This window comes from Bombina bombina, chromosome 3 (genome assembly GCF_027579735.1).
Source record: "Bombina bombina isolate aBomBom1 chromosome 3, aBomBom1.pri, whole genome shotgun sequence".
NCBI lineage: Eukaryota > Metazoa > Chordata > Amphibia > Anura > Bombinatoridae > Bombina > Bombina bombina.
In genome coordinates, this window is record NC_069501.1 from 616,611,070 (window position 1) to 616,633,409 (window position 22,340).

The following is a 22,340-nucleotide window of genomic DNA, read 5'->3' on the forward strand; positions in this document are numbered from 1 at the left end:
GTGGCTTACATGAAGGGAAAAAAACTCGATGTTGGTGTCTTTGGTTTGTTTTGTTCTGAATCAAAGCTGAATTCTTACTTCTTGATTGAAGGACACAGCTTTGTGAAACTCTGCACCAAGGAACTACAGGAGGAGGACATAACTCTATGCGCCTTTTTTGCAAAAGCAGATTCTGAGCGGGCAGTTACCACTGGAATTATTGAAGACTGTCATTAGACAAGAGCTTTTGCATAGTCAGCAGACCTGGCAGTGGCGTAATAAGACAGACAAGTTGTTTCCAGCTAATTAGCAACAAACGACAATCCTTTTTGTAAGTAACAAGGAAGCTTCTCCTTTTCTGAGGGGATCACCGATCAGAAGCTGTTTTTGTTGTTTTCCAGCACTACGGCCAGTGAGATTTCACTTGTTATTGGGCTGTATCCAGAGGAATATATCGCTAGCACTGATATTGGGTTGGCGCTGACAGAACCCTTCCGAATCCTGTGATTATCTACGGCTGGTGTTATTGCGTTGCTGAAGGGATAGCTATCTGGACAGCTACTAAAGGTCCAGCAAGCGTTTGTGACACTTCTCAAGTGCCTTGCATTCTGTGAGTATAACTTTTACTGAGTGTGTGTTGACCAAGTACAACTGATTGTGCACTATTGTGGCGCCTTCTTCTGTTCCGCCTCATTATCAGTGACACTTTACTGACTGTTACAAATAAGGAACAGGACTTGGGAATTATTATCTCAGATGATTTAAAATGTAGAAAACAATGTAGTACTGCAGTGAGTAAGGCCAGCAAAATGCTTGGTTGTATAGGTATATATTTGCAGCAGAAATAGTAAGGTTCTTATGCCACTTTACAGATAATTTGGCCTCATCTTAAATATTGTGTGCAGTTCTGGAGACTTTAGGCCATAACTCTAGAAGGATATAAACAAACTTGAATCTGTGCAAAGGAAGGCTACCAAAATGGTAATGGTCTAAAAAATAAAACTTACCAGGAGAGGCTCAATGGTCTCCCAGTAGTGCATTGCTGCTTATTCAATAAAAGATACCAAGAGAATGAATCAAAATTGATAACAGAAGTAAATTGGAAAGTTGTTTAAAAGTGTATAATCTATCTGAATCATAAAAGAAACATGTTGGGTCTCATGTCTCTTTAAAAAGCTTAGTAAAGATGAGGCTGTATGTTTCATTAAAAAAAAAATCAAGAACCATGGGTCTTTACAAATTCGCTTTGTTATCAAATCCTTTGTTGAAACGTAAATCTAGGTAGACTGAAATGAGCTTAGAAACGGGTCTTGAGCATTCTGTGGCAGCATTGTTTGCAACTATATATAACATTCCTATAAACATTGTTGTAAATACAGCTGCCAGATCGCTAAAGACACATGCACGCTCCTGAGCTCATCTAGGTTTACTCCATTTAAGCTTAATTTTTACTTTACTGTCCCTTTAAATGAAATTAGTTACTATTATAATTTAGTAATTAAAGGGACAGTCAACACCCGATACTTCATAACTCCATACCTTAGATCAGTAATAGAAGATGCAGCTGCACTGCATCACATGTTGATGAGCTCTAAGGGTATGGAGTGATCACCCAAAATACAAACGTTTATTTCAGGTAGATATGGCCGACAAACTCCTCCCCCTTCTCCTTCGTCCCCTTCTCAAATCTTTTCCCTGCTCGTTCCTGTTGAAAGGGTGACGTTGCTGTTTTGATAAGGCGCATGCGCATTATCTTCTACCCGCTCGCAAACTCAAGCCAAAATCGTAAGTGCTATCCATTGCGCATGCGCAATTCTCCATGAACGCAAGTTAACCCCAACCGAGGATTGGATTATAATTGGAGGATTCAAACAAAAAGAAAGTTATTACGTAACAGTGGGGGGAGTTTGGTGGCCATATCTACATGGAAAAAACATATGTGTTTTGGGTGATCACTCCATACCCTTAGAGCTCATCAACATGCGATGCGGTGCAGCTGCATCTTCTATTACTGATCTAAGGTATGGAGTTATGAAGTATCGGGTGTTGACTGTCCCTTTAAATATGTTTATAATATCTAAGTCAGTGATTTGCAACATTTTTTTTGCCGTAGCACACTTTTTTACATTAAAAAATCCTGTGGCACACCACCATCCCAAAATTTTACAAAATCACACATTGTAGCCTAATACAGGATATATATACAGTATGTATATATATATATATATATATATATATATATATATATATATATATATATATATACACTGTACTGTGCTGTCATGCCATGTCTCCTACAAACTATACATGACATATTGACATTCATTCACAAACAATCATAATGATTGTCTGTGAATGAATGTCAATGTCATGGTTGTAAATGATGCCTGATGAGCCTGTCACATACCTCCCAATATTTCAAAATTTGAAAGAGGGACATCCCCGCACTGTTGTCAGTCTGCCGCGGCACACCTGAGGATCTCTCACGGCACACTAGTGTGCCACGGCACACTGGTTGAAAAACACTGATCTAAGTCATATATAATTGATGCCTAATAAACATTTTTTTTTAACTTAAGGAAGTTCTAAGAATATTAGAATCCATTTTTGTTCTCAATTCCATATATGGAGTTTTGGTAATTTTGCATTTCACTGTGAATGACCCTTTAACAGGGCAATATTACATATGTGCTGCAAGGAATATAAAACAGATGAAAGTGTCATCTACATTGACAACGTTTCTAAAAACAAATATTTCAGTATTTTTGAGATAATTCAAATTCAGCAGTTTTTTTGCTACTAAAATTAAGGCTTTTCCCAAGTGGGATAGAATTGTTTACTTTGTTTTGTGAGATATAGTTTCTCTGGCTCAGTCTGGTGCATCGGATGGGAGATATATATCCATCTGATATGTCACTGCCATGATACTCCAGCAAATCTAATCTCCTCTGCCTCTTAACGGCGCTTGTAATAACATTTAATGTCTCAAAATTCTGGGCTCCAAACTAAATGTCAGATCTAATTAGTGGAGGCCCAGAGATTGGCCTGGGGAGAGATACTCCCTTAGGCCACTAGAGCTGGCAAGTCCAAGCCAACCGCTCTCAGCATCTGCACATTTTAATAAATGCCCAACTGAGACCATAAGAAACAGCCATCTATCTGAGATGCAGGGTCTAGATGCAGAGATTATAGCTATACCAGCCCCCCTTCTCATCAATATCAGTGAATTACAGCAACATACATACAAAATGTTTTCATCCAAACGTAATGTCACCCCTCACTTTACCTCTATAGCAAAGTGTGTCTATCTGTAGCTCCTCACAATAACATTCACACTGCAGCTGTCTATAACATGTACTGCCCCATTATAGCTCTCTATAACACACACTGCCTCACTGTAGCTCTCTATAACACACACTGCCCCATTATAGCGCTCTATAACACACACTGCCTCACTGTAGCTCTCTATAACACACACTGCCTCACTGTAGCTCTCTATAACAAACACTGCCCCATTAAAACTCTTTATAACAAACACTGCCTCACTGTAGCTCTCTATAACACACAATGCCTAACTGTATCTCTCTATAACACACACTGCCCATTTATAACTGTCTATAACAAACACTGCCTCACTGTAGCTCTCTATAACACACAATGCCTAACTGTAGCTCTCTATAACACACACTGCCTCACTGTAGCTCTCTATAAAACACTGACTCACTGTAGCTCTCTATAACATGCACTGCCCCATTATAGCTCTCTATAGCACACACTGACTCACTGTAGCTCTCTATAACACACACTGCCCCATTATAGCTCACTATAACACACACTGCCTCACTTTAGCTCTCTATAACACACACTGCCTCACTGTAGCTCTCTATAACATACACTGCCCCATTATAGCTCTCTATAACACACACTGCCTCACTTTAGCTCTCTATAACACACACTGCCTCACTGTAGCTCTCTATAACATACACTGCCCCATTATAGCTCTCTATAACACACACTGCCTCACTGTAGCTCTCTATAACACACACTGCCTCACTGTAGCTCTCTAAAACACACACTGCCTCACTATAGCTCTCTATAAACACACACTGCCTCAATGTAGCTCTCTATAACACATACTGCCTCACTGTACCTCTCTATAACACATACTGCCTCACTGTAGCTCTCTAAAACACACACTGCCTCACTATAGCTCTCTATAAACACACACTGCCTCAATGTAGCTCTCTATAACACATACTGCCCCAATGTAGTTCTCTATAACATACACTGGCCCATTATAGCTAGCTCTTTTCTAGCTTTTTTAGCTCTCTATAGCATACACTGTCTTGCTATAGCTCTCTTCTTGCTCTCTATAATGCACACTGCCTCCCAATGTGCCTCAACTTGACCTCTATAACACGCACTGTCTCACTATAGCTTTCTTCTTGCTCTCTATAGCACACACTGCCTCACTGTAGTTTTCTATAACACCTACTACCCCCCCTATAGCTCTCTTTGCTCTCTATAACACACAATAGAAAAGTTAATGTCCACAGCACTGTAGTTTACTTCTCTCTTTAGTAAACAGACATCAAGCGATGCTTCTGGGTCAATTAACTCTTATTCATGCATGAATAAGGGTTAATTGAACCCGAAATGTTGCTTGATGTCTGTTAATTAAATAGAAAAATTAACTACAGTGTTGTGGACATTAACTTTTCTACTTTGAGACTTAGGGATTTTGGCCACTGGCACTGAAAGGGAACAGCTTAAAAGGACATTATTCACTAATTTTTTCTTTGCATTAATGTTTTGTAGATTCAGGGATGAAACTACAGGGGGTGCAGAGGTCGCAATTGCGACTGGGACTAAGAATTAAGGTAGAAAAAATCCTATTGGCTGATGCAATCAGCCAATAGGATTGACGTTTAATCCTATCGGCTGATCCAATCAGCCAATAGGATTGAGCTCGAATTCTATTGGCTGATTGGATCAGCCAATAGAATGCAAGCTCAATCCTATTGGCTGATTGCATCAGCCAATAGGATTTTTTTTCTACCTTAATTCCGAATGGCTGATAGAATTCTATCAGCCAATTGGAATTTAAAGGACTCCATCTTGGATGATGTCATTTAAAGGAACCTTCATTCTTCCATTGGACTTCGTTGGAAGAGGATGCTCCGCGTCGGATGTCTTGAAGATGAACCCGCTCCGGATGGATGAAGATAGAAGATGCCACCTGGATGAAGACTTCTGCCCATCTGGAGGACCACTTCTGCCAGGCTTCGTGGAGGACTTTGGCCCGGCTGGGTGAAGACTTCTCAAGGTAGGGTGATCTTCAAGGGGTTAGTGTTAGGTTTTGTTAAGGGGGGATTGGGTGGGTTTTAGAGTAGGGTTGGGTGTGTGGGTGGTGGGTTTTAATGTTGGGGGGTATTGTACTTTTTTTACAGGTAAAAGAGCTGATTACTTTGGGGCAATGCCCCGCAAAAAGCCCTTTTAAGGGCTATTTGTAATTTAGTATAGGGTAGGGATTTTTATTATTTTAGGGGGCTTTTTTATTTTATTAGGGGGATTAGATTAGGTGTAATTAGTTTAATTTTTTTTTAATTATTTTATTATTTTCTGTAATTAAGTTTTTTTTTTGTACTTTAGTTTATTTAATTTAATTGTAATTAATTGTAGTTAATTTAGGTAATTAATTTAATTATAGTGTAGTGTTAGGTGTAATTGTAACTTAGGTTAGGATTTATTTTACAGGTAAATTTGTACTTATTTTAGCTAGGTAGCTATTAAATAGTTAATAACTATTCTACCTAGTTAAAATAAATACAAAGTTGCCTGTAAAATAAAAATAAACCCTAAGATTGCTACAATGTAATTATTAGTTATATTGTAGCTAGCTTACAATTTATTTTATAGGTAAGTATTTAGTTTTAAATAGGAATAATTTAGTTAATTGTAGTAATTTTATTTAGATTTATTTAAATTATATTTAAGTTAGGGGGGTGTTAGGGTTAGGCTTAGACTTAGGTTTAGGGGTTAATACATTTAATATAGTGGTGGCGACGTTGGGGCGGCAGATTAGGGGTTAATAAATGTAGTTAGGTGTCGGCAATGTTAGGGACGGCAGATAAGGGGTTAATAAAATTTAACTAGTGTTTGCGAGGCGGGAGTGCGGCGGTTTAGGGGTTAATATATTTATTAAAGTGCCGGCGATGTCTGGTCGGCAGATTAGGGGTTACATTTTTTTATTTAAGTGTTTGTGATGTGGGGGGGCTTCGGTTTAGGGGTTAATAGGTAGTTTATGGGTGTTACTGTACTTTTTAGCACTTTAGTTAAGAGTTTTATGTTACGGCATTAGCCCATAAAACTCTTAACTACTGACTTTTAAATGCGGTACGAGTCTTGACAGGAGAGGCTGTACCACTCACTTTTTACAAGACTCGTAATACCGGCGTTAGGAAAATCCCATTGAAAATATGGGATACGCAATTGACGTAAGTGGATTTGCGGTATGTTCGAGTCGCAGAAAAAATGTAGGCAGTACACCTTTACCTGCCAGACTCGTAATACCAGCGGGTGTTAAAAAGCAGAGTTGGGACCTCTCAACGCTGCTTTTTAAGGCTAACGCAAGACTCGTAATCTAGGCGTTTGTTAGCAAAGGGAAGTAAGGTGTGGTTTGTTGTTTTAAGCTAGGTCATTGTTTAGAAGCTAGGTAAGCCAGATAAGGTGCAGGGGAGTAAACCAGGTGTACAGTTTCAGCTGGTCATGCTTCTCCTGGATTGATTAATTAATATGCATGATGTCGCTAGGAGGAGGGGTTGCATAGGGGATATAAGCTGATGAACATCATGCTATGGCAGAAAAATAATTTTGTCTTTTTTCCCTCCCACCCTGCCTAGATATAAACAAGGCTTGCCAAAACAAAGAGGTCACATTGTATGGAGTGATCAGAATAACACGGATAGGGGCAAATGCTGTGGTGATTGTGCCATTCAAGATAAGACCGCCCGTGTTCTCGCCCCTTATGGGCCATGATACCATGTGGCATGACATCAGCTTGTGGTCTGTCGGTCAGAGCTGGTTGATTGCAAGTAATTGAGCATGGTTAGGACTGTCATTCATATACATGTTGCATTAAATATTGTTGCCCGGCATGTGGGTACGGCGATAATGGGGGGAGGTCCATAGACTACGGGTCATTGAGTGGTGGTCTGTTGGTCAAACTCATTTTGCCCTCCTAATCTGCAGATCTCTTGGCCTGCTATTTGCCAATAATTTCACCCCTGAGTTGCACGCGGTCACGCTCCTTGGTTACGTGGGCCGCATATTTCTATTCAATGCTGTTGCATTTAATTTTGTTTTGAATTTATGATTTGGATTTGATTTATTATGATTGACAGTTTGAGGATCGCTCATGATACTGCCATAAAGACATAATTCAGTTTCATTAATAAATAAGTGACCCTTTTCTAACGCCAAACTTTTGTGTCTGTCTTTAATATTAATTAAAGTAGAAAAGAAGTCTGGGGAAGGTTATAAGTTAATGGGATTACAGGGAATGGAAAACTAAAGTTTAAATACCTTATTGCTGCTGTTCAGTGAGTTATGATATTTATAACACACACTACCTCATTATAGCTCTCTTGCTCTCTATAACACACACTGCCTCCGTTTAGCTCTCTTCTTGCTCTCTCTTTAAAGGGATAGTAAACACCAAAAATGTTACTGTTCAAAAAGATAGATAATCCCTTTATTTGCCATTCCCCAGTTTTGCATAACCAACACTGCTATAGAAATCTATTTTTTACCTCTGTAATTACCTTGTTTCTAAGCTTCTGCAGACTGCCCCCTTATCTCAGATCTTTTGACAGACTTGCATTTCAGGCAATTAGTGCTGACTCTTAAATAACTTCACGTGCATGAGCACAATGTTATCTATATGACACACATGAACTAACACCCTCTAGCTGTGGAAAACTTTAAAATACATTGAGATAAGAGGCAGCCTTCAAGGGCTTAGAAATTAGCATATGAGCCTACCTAGGTTTAGCTTTTAACTAAGAATAACAAAAGAACAAAGCAAATTTGATGAAAAAGGAAATTAGAAAGTTGTTTAAAATTACTTGCACTTTCTGAATCATAGAAGTTTTATTTGGACTTTACTGTCCCTTTAACACTCACACTGCCTCACTATAGCTCTCTGCCTTCTTTTAGCTCATCTTTGCCCTTTACAACACACAGCCTCACTGTCTTTGTGTAGCTCCTTTATTGGTCTCTATAACACACTATGTAGGTGTCTTATTTCTCTCTGTAATACACACAGTGCCCCTCTGAAGCTCACTTCTTGCTCTCTGCAATAAACACACACTGCCTCACTATAGCTCACTTCTTGCTCTCTGTAATAAACACACACTGCCTCACTATAGCTCACTTCTTGCTCTCTGTAATAAACACACACTGCCTCACTATAGCTCACTTCTTGCTCTCTGCAATAAACACACACTGCCTCACTATAGCTCACTTCTTGCTCTCTGTAATAAACACACACTGCCTCACTATAGCTCACTTCTTGCTCTCTGTAATAAACACACACTGCCTCACTATAGCTCACTTCTTGCTCTCTGTAATAAACACACACTGCCTCACTATAGCTCACTTCTTGCTCTCTGCAATAAACACACACTGCCTCACTATAGCTCACTTCTTGCTCTCTGTAATAAACACACACTGCCTCACTATAGCTCACTTCTTGCTCTCTGTAATAAACACACACTGCCTCACTATAGCTCACTTCTTGCTCTCTGTAATAAACACACACTGCCTCACTATAGCTCACTTCTTGCTCTCTGTAATAAACACACACTGCCTCACTATAGCTCACTTCTTGCTCTCTGTAATAAACACACACTGCCTCACTATAGCTCACTTCTTGCTCTCTGTAATAAACACACACTGCCTCACTATAGCTCACTTCTTGCTCTCTGTACTAAACACACACTGCCTCACTATAGCTCACTTCTTGCTCTCTGTAATAAACACACACTGCCTCACTATAGCTCACTTCTTGCTCTCTGCAATAAACACACACTGCCTCACTATAGCTCACTTCTTGCTCTCTGTAATAAACACACACTGCCTCACTATAGCTCACTTCTTGCTCTCTGTAATAAACACACACTGCCTCACTATAGCTCACTTCTTGCTCTCTGTAATAAACACACACTGCCTCACTATAGCTCACTTCTTGCTCTCTGCAATAAACACACACTGCCTCACTATAGCTCACTTCTTGCTCTCTGTAATAAACACACACTGCCTCACTATAGCTCACTTCTTGCTCTCTGTAATAAACAAACACTGCCTCACTATAGCTCACTTCTTGCTCTCTGTAATAAACACACACTGCCTCACTATAGCTCACTTCTTGCTCTCTGTAATAAACACACACTGCCTCACTATAGCTCACTTCTTGCTCTCTGAAATAAACACACACTGCCTCACTATAGCTCACTTCTTGCTCTCTGTAATAAACACACACTGCCTCACTATAGCTCACTTCTTGCTCTCTGTAATAAACACACACTGCCTCACTATAGCTCACTTCTTGCTCTCTGTAATAAACACACACTGCCTCACTATAGCTCACTTCTTGCTCTCTGTAATAAACACACACTGCCTCACTATAGCTCACTTCTTGCTCTCTGTAATAAACACACACTGCCTCACTATAGCTCACTTCTTGCTCTCTGCAATAAACACACACTGCCTCACTATAGCTCACTTCTTGCTCTCTGTAATAAACACACACTGCCTCACTATAGCTCACTTCTTGCTCTCTGCAATAAACACACACTGCCTCACTATAGCTCACTTCTTGCTCTCTGCAATAAACACACACTGCCTCACTATAGCTCACTTCTTGCTCTCTGTAATAAACACACACTGCCTCACTATAGCTCACTTCTTGCTCTCTGTAATAAACACACACTGCCTCACTATAGCTCACTTCTTGCTCTCTGTAATAAACACACACTGCCTCACTATAGCTCACTTCTTGCTCTCTGCAATAAACACACACTGCCTCACTATAGCTCACTTCTTGCTCTCTGTAATAAACACACACTGCCTCACTATAGCTCACTTCTTGCTCTCTGTAATAAACACACACTGCCTCACTATAGCTCACTTCTTGCTCTCTGCAATAAACACACACTGCCTCACTATAGCTCACTTCTTGCTCTCTGTAATAAACACACACTGCCTCACTATAGCTCACTTCTTGCTCTCTGTAATAAACACACACTGCCTCACTATAGCTCACTTCTTGCTCTCTGCAATAAACACACACTGCCTCACTATAGCTCACTTCTTGCTCTCTGCAATAAACACACACTGCCTCACTATAGCTCACTTCTTGCTCTCTGCAATAAACACACACTGCCTCACTATAGCTCACTTCTTGCTCTCTGTAATAAACACACACTGCCTCACTATAGCTCACTTCTTGCTCTCTGTAATAAACACACACTGCCTCACTATAGCTCACTTCTTGCTCTCTGTAATAAACACACACTGCCTCACTATAGCTCACTTCTTGCTCTCTGTAATAAACACACACTGCCTCACTATAGCTCACTTCTTGCTCTCTGTAATAAACACACACTGCCTCACTATAGCTCACTTCTTGCTCTCTGTAATAAACACACACTGCCTCACTATAGCTCACTTCTTGCTCTTTGTAATAAACACACACTGCCTCACTATAGCTCACTTCTTGCTCTCTGTAATAAACACACACTGCCTCACTATAGCTCACTTTTTGCTCTCTGTAATAAACACACACTGCCTCACTATAGCTCACTTCTTGCTCTCTGTAATAAACACACACTGCCTCACTATAGCTCACTTCTTGCTCTCTGTAATAAACACACACTGCCTCATTATAGCTCACTTCTTGCTCTCTGTAATAAACACACACTGCCTCACTATAGCTCACTTCTTGCTCTCTGTAATAAACACACACTGCCTCATTATAGCTCACTTCTTGCTCTCTGTAATAAACACACACTGCCTCACTATAGCTCACTTCTTGCTCTCTGTAATAAACACACACTGCCTCACTATAGCTCACTTCTTGCTCTCTGTAATAAACACACACTGCCTTACTATAGCTCACTTCTTGCTCTCTGTAATAAACACACACTGCCTCACTATAGCTCACTTCTTGATTTCTATAGCACACATTGCTCATGGTAGCTCACCTCCTGCTCTATAATACACACTGCCTCACTGTAGCTCCTTTCTTGGTCTATTTAAAGGGACACTAAACCCAAAAAATGTCTTTCATGATTCAAGTAGAGAACACAATTTTAAACATCATTCCAATTTATGTCTATTATCTAATTTGCTTCATTCTTTAGATATCCTTTGTTGAAGAAATAGCAATGCACATGGGTGAGCCAATCACGTGAGACCTCTACATGCAGCAACCAATCAGCAGTTACTTAGACTATCTAGATATCATTTTCACCAAAGTATATCAAGAGATTAAAGCAAATTAGATAATAGAAGTAAATTAGAAAGTTGTTTAAAATGTCTTGCTCTTTCTAAATCACGAAAGAAAAAAATTGAGTTTCATGTCCCTTTAACACAGTACCTCTCTGTAAGAGGAATGGAGCTGCATAGTGGTGCTCTGTGTATTATAAATAGGAAGAAGAGAGTTAAAGAGAGTCAGTGAGTTTCTTATAGATAGGAAGAAGGGAGCTGCATAGTGGTGCTCTGTTTATTATACAAAAAGAAGAAAGCAGCTATATTATGGTGCTCTGTGTATTATAGATAGGAGGAAGGGAGCTATAGTGTAGTGCTCTGTGTATTATATATTGGAGGAAGGGAGCTATATTATGGTGCTCTGTGTATTATATATAGGAAGAAGGGAGCTATAGTGTAGTGCTCTGTGTATTATATATAGGAAGAAGGGAGCTATATTATGGTGCTCTGTGTATTATATATAGGAAGAAGGGAGCTATATTATGGTGCTCTGTGTATTATATATAGGAAGAAGGGAGCTATATTATGGTGATCTGTGTATTATATATAGGAAGAAGGGAGCTATATTATGGTGATCTGTGTATTATAGATAGGAGGAAGGGAGCTATAGTGTGGTGCTCTGTGTATTATATATAGGAAGAAGGGAGCTATATTATGGTGTTCTGTGTATTATATATAGGAAGAAGGGAGCTATATTATGGTGCTCTGTGTATTATATATAGGAAGAAGGGAGCTATAGTGTGGTGCTCTGTGTATTATATATAGGGAGAAGGGAGCTATATTATGGTGCTCTGTGTATTATATATAGGAAGAAGGGAGCTTTAGTGTAGTGCTCTGTGTATTATATATAGGAAGAAGGGAGCTATATTATGGTGCTCTGTGTATTATATATAGGAAGAAGGGAGTTATATTATGGTGCTCTGTGTATTATATATAGGAAGAAGGGAGCTATATTATGGTGTTCTGTGTATTATATATAGGAAGAAGGGAGCTATATTATGGTGTTCTGTGTATTATATATAGGAAGAAGGGAGCTATATTATGGTGCTCTGTGTATTATATATAGGAAGAAGGGAGCTATAGTGTGGTGCTCTGTGTATTATATATAGGGAGAAGGGAGCTATAGTGTGGTGCTCTGTGTATTATATATAGGGAGAAGGGAGCTATAGTGTGGTGCTCTGTGTATTATATATAGGAAGAAGGGAGCTATATTATGGTGCTCTGTGTATTATATATAGGGAGAAGGGAGCTATATTATGGTGCTCTGTGTATTATATATAGGAAGAAGGGAGCTATATTATGGTGCTCTGTGTATTATATATAGGAAGAAGGGAGCTATATTATGGTGCTGTGTGTATTATATATAGGAAGAAGGGAGCTATAGTGTGGTGCTCTGTGTATTATATATAGGAAGAAGGGAGCTATATTATGGTGCTCTGTGTATTATATATAGGAAGAAGGGAGCTATATTATGGTGCTCTGTGTATTATATATAGGAAGAAGGGAGCTATATTATGGTGCTCTGTGTATTATACAGGTAGCCCTCAGTTTACGCTGGGGTTAGGTTCCAGAAGGAATGGTTGTAAATCGAAACCGTTGTAAATTGAAACCCAGTTTATAATATAAGTCAATGGGAAGTGAGGGAGATAGGTTCCAGGCCCCTCTCAAAATTGTCATAAGTAACACCTAATACATGTATTTTTAAAGCTTTGAAATGAAGACTTTAAATGGTAAACAGCATTATAAACCTAATAAAATAATCACACAACACAGAATATATAATTAAACTAAGTTAAATGGACAAAAACATTTGCTAAACAGCATTATAAACCTAATAAAATAATCACACAACACAGACTTCACTTGCATTTTTCTGCAAGCAGTTCTTTCTATGCATTCCAATCTGGACTGATTTATAGACAGGAAGATCTTGTTCCTTTGAAATTTGCTCGATAGCTCAGGTCTGGTTAAACTGATTAATTTCAGCTTGCTTGGCTTTGCTGCAACACAAGCGGACAGCTCTACCTACTGGCTATTTTAATAAATGCACTGCTTCTCAATGCTTCTCAATAGCAGTCACATGACTGGAAAAAAAGGTTGTTATTCTGAAACGGTGTAAATTGAACCGTTGTAAAACGAGGGCCACCTGTATATAGGAAGAAGGGAGCTATATTATGGTGCTCTGTGTATTATATATAGGAAGAAGGGAGCTATAGTGTAGTGCTCTGTGTATTATATATAGGAAGAAGGGAGCTATAGTTTAGTGCTCTGTGTATTATATATAGGAAGAAGGGAGCTATATTATGGTGCTCTGTGTATTATATATAGGGAGAAGGGAGCTATAGTGTGGTGCTCTGTGTATTATATATAGGGAGAAGGGAGCTATAGTGTGGTGCTCTGTGTATTATATATAGGGAGAAGGGAGCTATAGTGTAGTGCTCTGTGTATTATATATAGGAAGAAGGGAGCTATATTATGGTGCTCTGTGTATTATATATAGGAGGAAAGGAGCTATAGTGTAGTGCTCTGTGTATTATATATAGGAGGAAAGGAGCTATAGTGTAGTGCTCTGTGTATTATATATAGGAAGAAGGGAGCTATATTATGGTGCTCTGTGTATTACATATAGGAAGAAGGGAGCTATATTATGGTGCTCTGCGTATTATATATAGGGAGAAGGGAGCTTTAGTGTGGTGCTCTGTGTATTAGATATAGGAGAAGGGAGCTATATTATGGTGCTCTGTGTATTATATATAGGAAGAAGGGAGCTATAGTGTAGTGTTCTGTGTATTATATATAGGAAGAAGGGAGCTATATTATGGTGCTCTGTGTATTATATATAGGAAGAAGGGAGCTATATTATGGTGCTCTGTGTATTATATATAGGAAGAAGGGAGCTCTATTATGGTGCTCTGTGTATTATATATAGGAAGAAGGGAGCTATATTATGGTGCTCTGTGTATTATATATAGGAAGAAGGGAGCTATATTATGGTGCTCTGTGTATTATATATAGGAAGAAGGGAGCTATATTATGGTGCTCTGTGTATTATATATAGGAATAAGGGAGCTATATTATGGTGCTCTGTGTATTATATATAGGAATAAGGGAGCTATAGTGTGGTGCTCTGTGTATTATATATAGGAAGAAGGGAGCTATAGTGTGGTGCTCTGTGTATTATATACAGGGAGTGCAGAATTATTAGGCAAATGAGTATTTTGACCACATCATCCTCTTTATGCATGTTGTCTTACTCCAAGCTGTATAGGCTCGAAAGTCTACTACCAATTAAGCATATTAGGTGATGTGCATCTCTGTAATGAGAAGGGGTGTGGTCTAATGACATCAACACCCTATATCAGGTGTGCATAATTATTAGGCAACTTCCTTTCCTTTGGCAAAATGGGTCAAAAGAAGGACTTGACAGGCTCAGAAAAGTCAAAAATAGTGAGATATCTTGCAGAGGGATGCAGCACTCTTAAAATTGCAAAGCTTCTGAAGCGTGATCATCGAACAATCAAGCGTTTCATTCAAAATAGTCAACAGGGTCGCAAGAAGCGTGTGGAAAAACCAAGGCGCAAAATAACTGCCCATGAACTGAGAAAAGTCAAGCGTGCAGCTGCCAAGATGCCACTTGCCACCAGTTTGGCCATATTTCAGAGCTGCAACATCACTGGAGTGCCCAAAAGCACAAGGTGTGCAATACTCAGAGACATGGCCAAGGTAAGAAAGGCTGAAAGACGACCACCACTGAACAAGACACACAAGCTGAAACGTCAAGACTGGGCCAAGAAATATCTCAAGACTGATTTTTCTAAGGTTTTATGGACTGATGAAATGAGAGTGAGTCTTGATGGGCCAGATGGATGGGCCTGTGGCTGGATTGGTAAAGGGCAGAGAGCTCCAGTCCGACTCAGACGCCAGCAAGGTGGAGGTGGAGTACTGGTTTGGGCTGGTATCATCAAAGATGAGTTTGTGGGGCCTTTTCGGGTTGAGGATGGAGTCAAGCTCAACTCCCAGTCCTACTGCCAGTTTCTGGAAGACACCTTCTTCAAGCAGTGGTACAGGAAGAAGTCTGCATCCTTCAAGAAAAACATGATTTTCATGCAGGACAATGCTCCATCACACGCGTCCAAGTACTCCACAGCGTGGCTGGCAAGAAAGGGTATAAAAGAAGAAAATCTAATGACATGGCCTCCTTGTTCACCTGATCTGAACCCCATTGAGAACCTGTGGTCCATCATCAAATGTGAGATTTACAAGGAGGGAAAACAGTACACCTCTATGAACAGTGTCTGGGAGGCTGTGGTTGCTGCTGCACGCAATGTTGATGGTGAACAGATCAAAACACTGACAGAATCCATGGATGGCAGGCTTTTGAGTGTCCTTGCAAAGAAAGGTGGCTATATTGGTCACTGATTTGTTTTTGTTTTGTTTTTGAATGTCAGAAATGTATATTTGTGAATGTTGAGATGTTATATTGGTTTCACTGGTAAAAATAAATAATTGAAATGGGTATATATTTGTTTTTTGTTAAGTTGCCTAATAATTATGCACAGTAATAGTCACCTGCACACACAGATATCCCCCTAAAATAGCTATAACTAAAAACAAACTAAAAACTACTTCCAAAACTATTCAGCTTTGATATTAATGAGTTTTTTGGGTTCATTGAGAACATGGTTTTTGTTCAATAATAAAATTAATCCTCAAAAATACAACTTGCCTAATAATTCTGCACTCCCTGTATGGGAAGAAAGGAGCTATATTATGGTGCTCTGTGTATTATATATAGGAAGAAGGGAGCTATATTATGGTGTTCTGTGTATTATATATAGGAAGAAGGGAGCTATAGTGTAGTGCTCTGTGTATTATGTATAGGAAGAAGGGAGCTATAGTGTTGTGCTCTGTGTATTATATATAGGAAGAAGGGAGCTATATTATGGTGCTCTGTGTATTATATATAGGAAGAAGGGAGCTATATTATGGTGCTCTGTGTATTATATATAGGAAGAAGGGAGCTATAGTGTAGTGCTCTGTGTATTATATATAGGAAGAAAGGAGCTATATTATGGTGCTCTGTGTATTATAGATAGGAGGAAGGGAGCTATAGTGTAGTGCTCTGTGTATTATATATAGGAAGAAGGGAGCTATATTATGGTGCTCTGTGTATTATATATAGGAAGAAGGGAGCTTTAGTGTAGTGCTCTGTGTATTATATATAGGAAGAAGGGAGCTATATTATGGTGCTCTGTGTATTATATATAGGAAGAAGGGAGCTATAGTGTAGTGCTCTGTGTATTATATATAGGGAGAAGGGAGCTATAGTGTGGTGCTCTGTGTATTATATATAGGAAGAAGGGAGCTATATTATGGTGCTCTGTGTATTATATATAGGAAGAAGGGAGCTATATTATGGTGCTCTGTGTATTATATATAGGGAGAAGGGAGCTATATTATGGTGCTCTGTGTATTATATATAGGGAGAAGGGAGCTATATTATGGTGCTCTGTGTATTATATATAGGGAGAAGGGAGCTATATTATAGTGCTCTGTGTATTATATATAGGAAGAAGGGAGCTATAGTGTGGTGCTCTGTGTATTATATATAGGAAGAAGGGAGCTATAGTGTGGTGCTCTGTGTATTATATATAGGGAGAAGGGAGCTATAGTGTGGTGCTCTGTGTATTATACATAGGAAGAAGGGAGCTATAGTGTGGTGCTCTGTGTATTATATATAGGAAGAAGGGAGCTATATTATGGTGCTCTGTGTATTACATATAGGAAGAAGGGAGCTATAGTGTGGTGCTCTGTGTATTACATATAGGAAGAAGGGAGCTATAGTGTGGTGCTCTGTGTATTATATATAGGAAGAAGGGAGCTATAGTGTGGTGCTCTGTGTATTATATATAGGAAGAAGGGAGCTATATTATGGTGCTCTGTGTATTACATATAGGAAGAAGGGAGCTATAGTGTGGTGCTCTGTGTATTATATATAGGAAGAAGGGAGCTATAGTGTGGTGCTCTGTGTATTACATATAGGAAGAAGGGAGCTATAGTGTGGTGCTCTGTGTATTATATATAGGAAGAAGGGAGCTATAGTGTGGTGCTCTGTGTATTATATATAGGAAGAAGGGAGCTATATTATGGTGCTCTGTGTATTATATATAGGAAGAAGGGAGCTATAGTGTGGTGCTCTGTGTATTATATATAGGAAGAAGGGAGCTATATTATGGTGCTCTGTGTATTATATATAGGAAGAAGGGAGCTTTAGTGTAGTGCTCTGTGTATTATATATAGGGAGAAGGGAGCTATATTATGGTGCTCTGTGTATTATATATAGGAAGAAGGGAGCTATAGTGTAGTGCTCTGTGTATTATATATAGGAAGAAGGGAGCTATAGTGTGGTGCTCTGTGTATTATATATAGGAAGAAGGGAGCTATATTATGGTGCTCTGTGTATTATATATAGGAAGAAGGGAGCTATATTATAGTGCTCTGTGTATTATATATAGGGAGAAGGGAGCTATATTATGGTGCTCTGTGTATTATATATAGGAAGAAGGGAGCTATATTATGGTGCTCTGTGTATTATATATAGGAAGAAGGGAGCTTTAGTGTAGTGCTCTGTGTATTATATATAGGAAGAAGGGAGCTATAGTTTGGTGCTCTGTGTATTATATATAGGAAGAAGGGAGCTATATTATGCTGCTCTGTATATTATATATAGGAAGAAGGGAGCTTTAGTGTAGTGCTCTGTGTATTATATATAGGAAGAAGGGAGCTATATTATGGTGCTCTGTGTATTATATATAGGAAGAAGGGAGCTATATTATGGTGCTCTGTGTATTATATATAGGAAGAAGGGAGCTATAGTGTGGTGCTCTGTGTATTATATATAGGAAGAAGGGAGCTATATTATGGTGCTCTGTGTATTATATATAGGAAGAAGGGAGCTATATTATGGTGCTCTGTGTATTATATATAGGAAGAAGGGAGCTATATTATGGTGCTCTGTGTATTATATATAGGAAGAAGGGAGCTATAGTGTAGTGCTCTGTGTATTATGTATAGGAAGAAGGGAGCTATAGTGTTGTGCTCTGTGTATTATATATAGGAAGAAGGGAGCTATATTATGGTGCTCTGTGTATTATATATAGGAAGAAGGGAGCTATATTATGGTGCTCTGTGTATTATATATAGGAAGAAGGGAGCTATATTATGGTGCTCTGTGTATTATATATAGGAACAAGGGAGCTATAGTGTGGTGCTCTGTGTATTAGATATAGGGGAAGGGAGCTATAGTGTGGTGCTCTGTATATTATATATAGGAAGAAGGGAGCTTTAGTGTAGTGCTCTGTGTATTATATATAGGAAGAAGGGAGCTATAGTGTGGTGCTCTGTGTATTATATATAGGAAGAAGGGAGCTATATTATGCTGCTCTGTATATTATATATAGGAAGAAGGGAGCTTTAGTGTAGTGCTCTGTGTATTATATATAGGAAGAAGGGAGCTATATTATGGTGCTCTGTGTATTATATATAGGAAGAAGGGAGCTATATTATGGTGCTCTGTGTATTATATATAGGAAGAAGGGAGCTATAGTGTGGTGCTCTGTGTGTTATATATAGGAAGAAGGGAGCTATAGTGTGGTGCTCTGTGTATTATATATAGGAAGAAGGGAGCTATATTATGGTGCTCTGTGTATTATATATAGGAAGAAGGGAGCTATATTATGGTGCTCTGTGTATTATATATAGGAAGAAGGGAGCTATATTATGGTGCTCTGTGTATTATATATAGGAACAAGGGAGCTATAGTGTGGTGCTCTGTGTATTAGATATAGGAGAAGGGAGCTATAGTGTGGTGCTCTGTTTATTATATATAGGAAGAAGGGAGCTATAGTGTGGTGCTCTGTGTATTAGTTATTGGAAGAAGGGAGCTATATTATGGTGCTCTGTGTATTATATATAGGAAGAAGGGAGCTATAGTGTGGTGCTCTGTGTATTAGATATAGGAAGAAGGGAGCTATATTATGGTGCTCTGTGTATAACAGAAGTAAATTAGAACATTTCTTTCTTATTTTTTTAAGTGTTACTATGCTCTTCCTGAATCATACAAGTTTTAGTTTGTCTTCCACACCCATTTAATCTCTAGTGCATCCTAGTATATATATTAATATAACAGTGTTGGTTATGCAAAACTGGGGAATGGGTAATAAAGGGATTATCTATCTTTTAAACAATAACAATTCTATGGTAGACTGTCCCTTTAACACAGATTTAAATGGACATGGAACCCACATGTTTTCTTTATTCAGAAAGAGCATAACATTTTTAAAAAGTTTCTATTGTACTTCTATTATATTTGCTTTGTTCTTGTTGTAATTCCTTGTTGAAGAGCATACCTAGGTAGGTAAAGGGCACGCACCTGGAGCAATGTATAACAGGATTTAATTTGCTTTCGAGTGCTCCTGCAAATGTATAACACTGTTAAAAGCAAGCTTGCAAAAACTGCTACCACGCAGTGCTCCTGTGCATACTCCTTAGCTTTACCTATCTCCTTTTAACAAATGATACCATTAAAACAAAGAAAACTTGATAATATAAATAAACTGGAAAGTTTTTATTTAAAAAACAAAAGAAACTTTACACTATCTGAATAATATAAGGAACATTTTGAATTTCATTATCTTTAATCTCTATAGCAGTGGTGGCCAACGTTTGGCTCAATTGCCTATGATGACACGTCAAATTTTATGGCACTTTGGCTCTTGGGTACCAGCATATTGCTTGGTTTCATTGAAAGTACTTAATAAATTACATTTCTTAGGAATATATGTTGTGTATATCAGTAAAGCATTAATTGCTCATATAGCTTATAGATTAAAAATAGCTTTAATTTCTTTTTATCGTCTTTAAACCATAAAGGGACATGAAACCCAATTTTTTTCTTTCATGATTTGGAAAGAGAATGCAATTTTAAAGAACTTTCTAATTTACTTCTATTATCTAATTTGCTTCATATTCTTTGCTGAAAAGCATATCTAGATAGGCTCAGTAACTGCTGATTGGTGGGTGCACATAGATGCCTCGTGTGATTGGCTCATCCATGTACATTGCTATTTCTTCAATAAAGGATATCTAAAAAATTAAGCAAATTAGATAATAGAAGTGAATTGGAATGTTGTTTAAAATTGTATTGTCTACCTGTATCACGAAAGAAAAAAAATTGGGTTTAGTGTCCCTTTAATGTCATTAGTGCTTAAGACATCAGCCCTGTTTTTAGATGATTATTAACAATTTGGACTAAAAAAAGGTTAGCAACGCCCGCCCCTGTACCGCCATTGCTCATCATAACAAGCAGTTCTGGGTATCTAGAAGGAAAGATGTGAAATTTTATATTAAGTTACAGAGTTTCTTTCAGAATCTAAACTACGATAGTCATGAAAACTTGGCCACAGTTCATGGAGACTACATTGCAAGCAGGTATTGAACTATGAGCAGAGCTGCAGGCACTATAAGCAATAAATTAAATACTGTATTTTGTCACTGCCAAAACAGAACACTTGAGGTATAAATCATTGGAGTTCTAAACACCCTGTAATTCATCTATTAAGAATATATTTTTGAGAAGTTATGAGGTGAAACTAACACATTTCTATAAACTAAAAAAAGGTCTACAGGGCAACAAATCAAGGCAGCAGGGATTATTTATGCCAAACAACATATCTGATAATATCACATCCTTTTCCTGTTGTTTATAATCTACCAATTTGATTTGCAAGTTTGTTGTCTTCATATGTTTGATCTGCAGTATCATATCTCCTCCACCATTTGCCTTTCTCATTTTTTCATACATCTATAATGTATTTACCTCTTCCCATCTATCACTAACAACTTTTGATTTGCTTCATTTTTTTAAGTTTTTTTACAACTGTCTGCGTCTCACCCATATTCTCCTTCATTTTTTTCTCCCATTATCATTTCCCTCATTTGTTCTTCATTCCTTTCCAGATTGCTGTCCCTTATTGTTTATTGTCTCTTCCTTATCCCTTATTGATTATTGTCTCTTCCTTATCCCGTATTGTTTATTGTCACTTCCTTATCCCTTATTTTTATTGTCTCTTCCTTCCCACTGCTCATCTCTTCATATCATTCTCCTCTTAACTTCTCATCTGTCTCTACATCCTCTACAGACCTATTTCCATATCTTTACCATGTCACATCCCATGCTCCCTACCTATCCCTTATTTTATCCTTCCCATTCATACCTCTGTTTGCCATTCATTATATCCCATTTCTCCTAAACCTTCAAAACCCTACCTCTCCTTTACATTTCTCCCATCTCCCTATCACATTATTTCAATTTCCTGCCTTGTGCGCTTCATGTATCAATGAATTCTCCCTATATTTACTTCCTCTTCTCTTATATTTTTATCTCATTCCTCGTCACATTCCTCGCATTCTCCTTTTCTGTCTCTGTCCTCTTCTAATTTCCCATTTTATACATCTCATCTCCATTATTTAGTTTTTATCTCCACCATCTGGTATCTTTCCCATTATCTCTCTCTTCTTTCTTACCATTGTTCTCTTCTCATACTTTTCCCCCCCAAATTTACCTCCATCCCTCCCTCATTACTTCTCATCTCTCTACCATTCATCTGTCCATCCTTCTTTCCTCTTCCAATCCATTCACATCTTCCTTCTTCATTACTTCTAATGTTCTTTTAATATTATCTTTGCTCTTCCTTTCCTCTCTCCCTATATAGGAAGTAGGAATACTAGAGATGTGCACAGGAAAAAGTTTT

The 22,340-nt window shown here is 38.4% G+C and overlaps 1 protein-coding gene across 1 annotated transcript in view; it reads right to left on the reverse strand.

The window, feature by feature from the left end:
• ADGRB2 (adhesion G protein-coupled receptor B2) overlaps positions 1-22,340 on the reverse strand; it is a 540,900-nt gene that overhangs the window by 478,095 nt on the left and 40,465 nt on the right. The window lies entirely within an intron of this gene.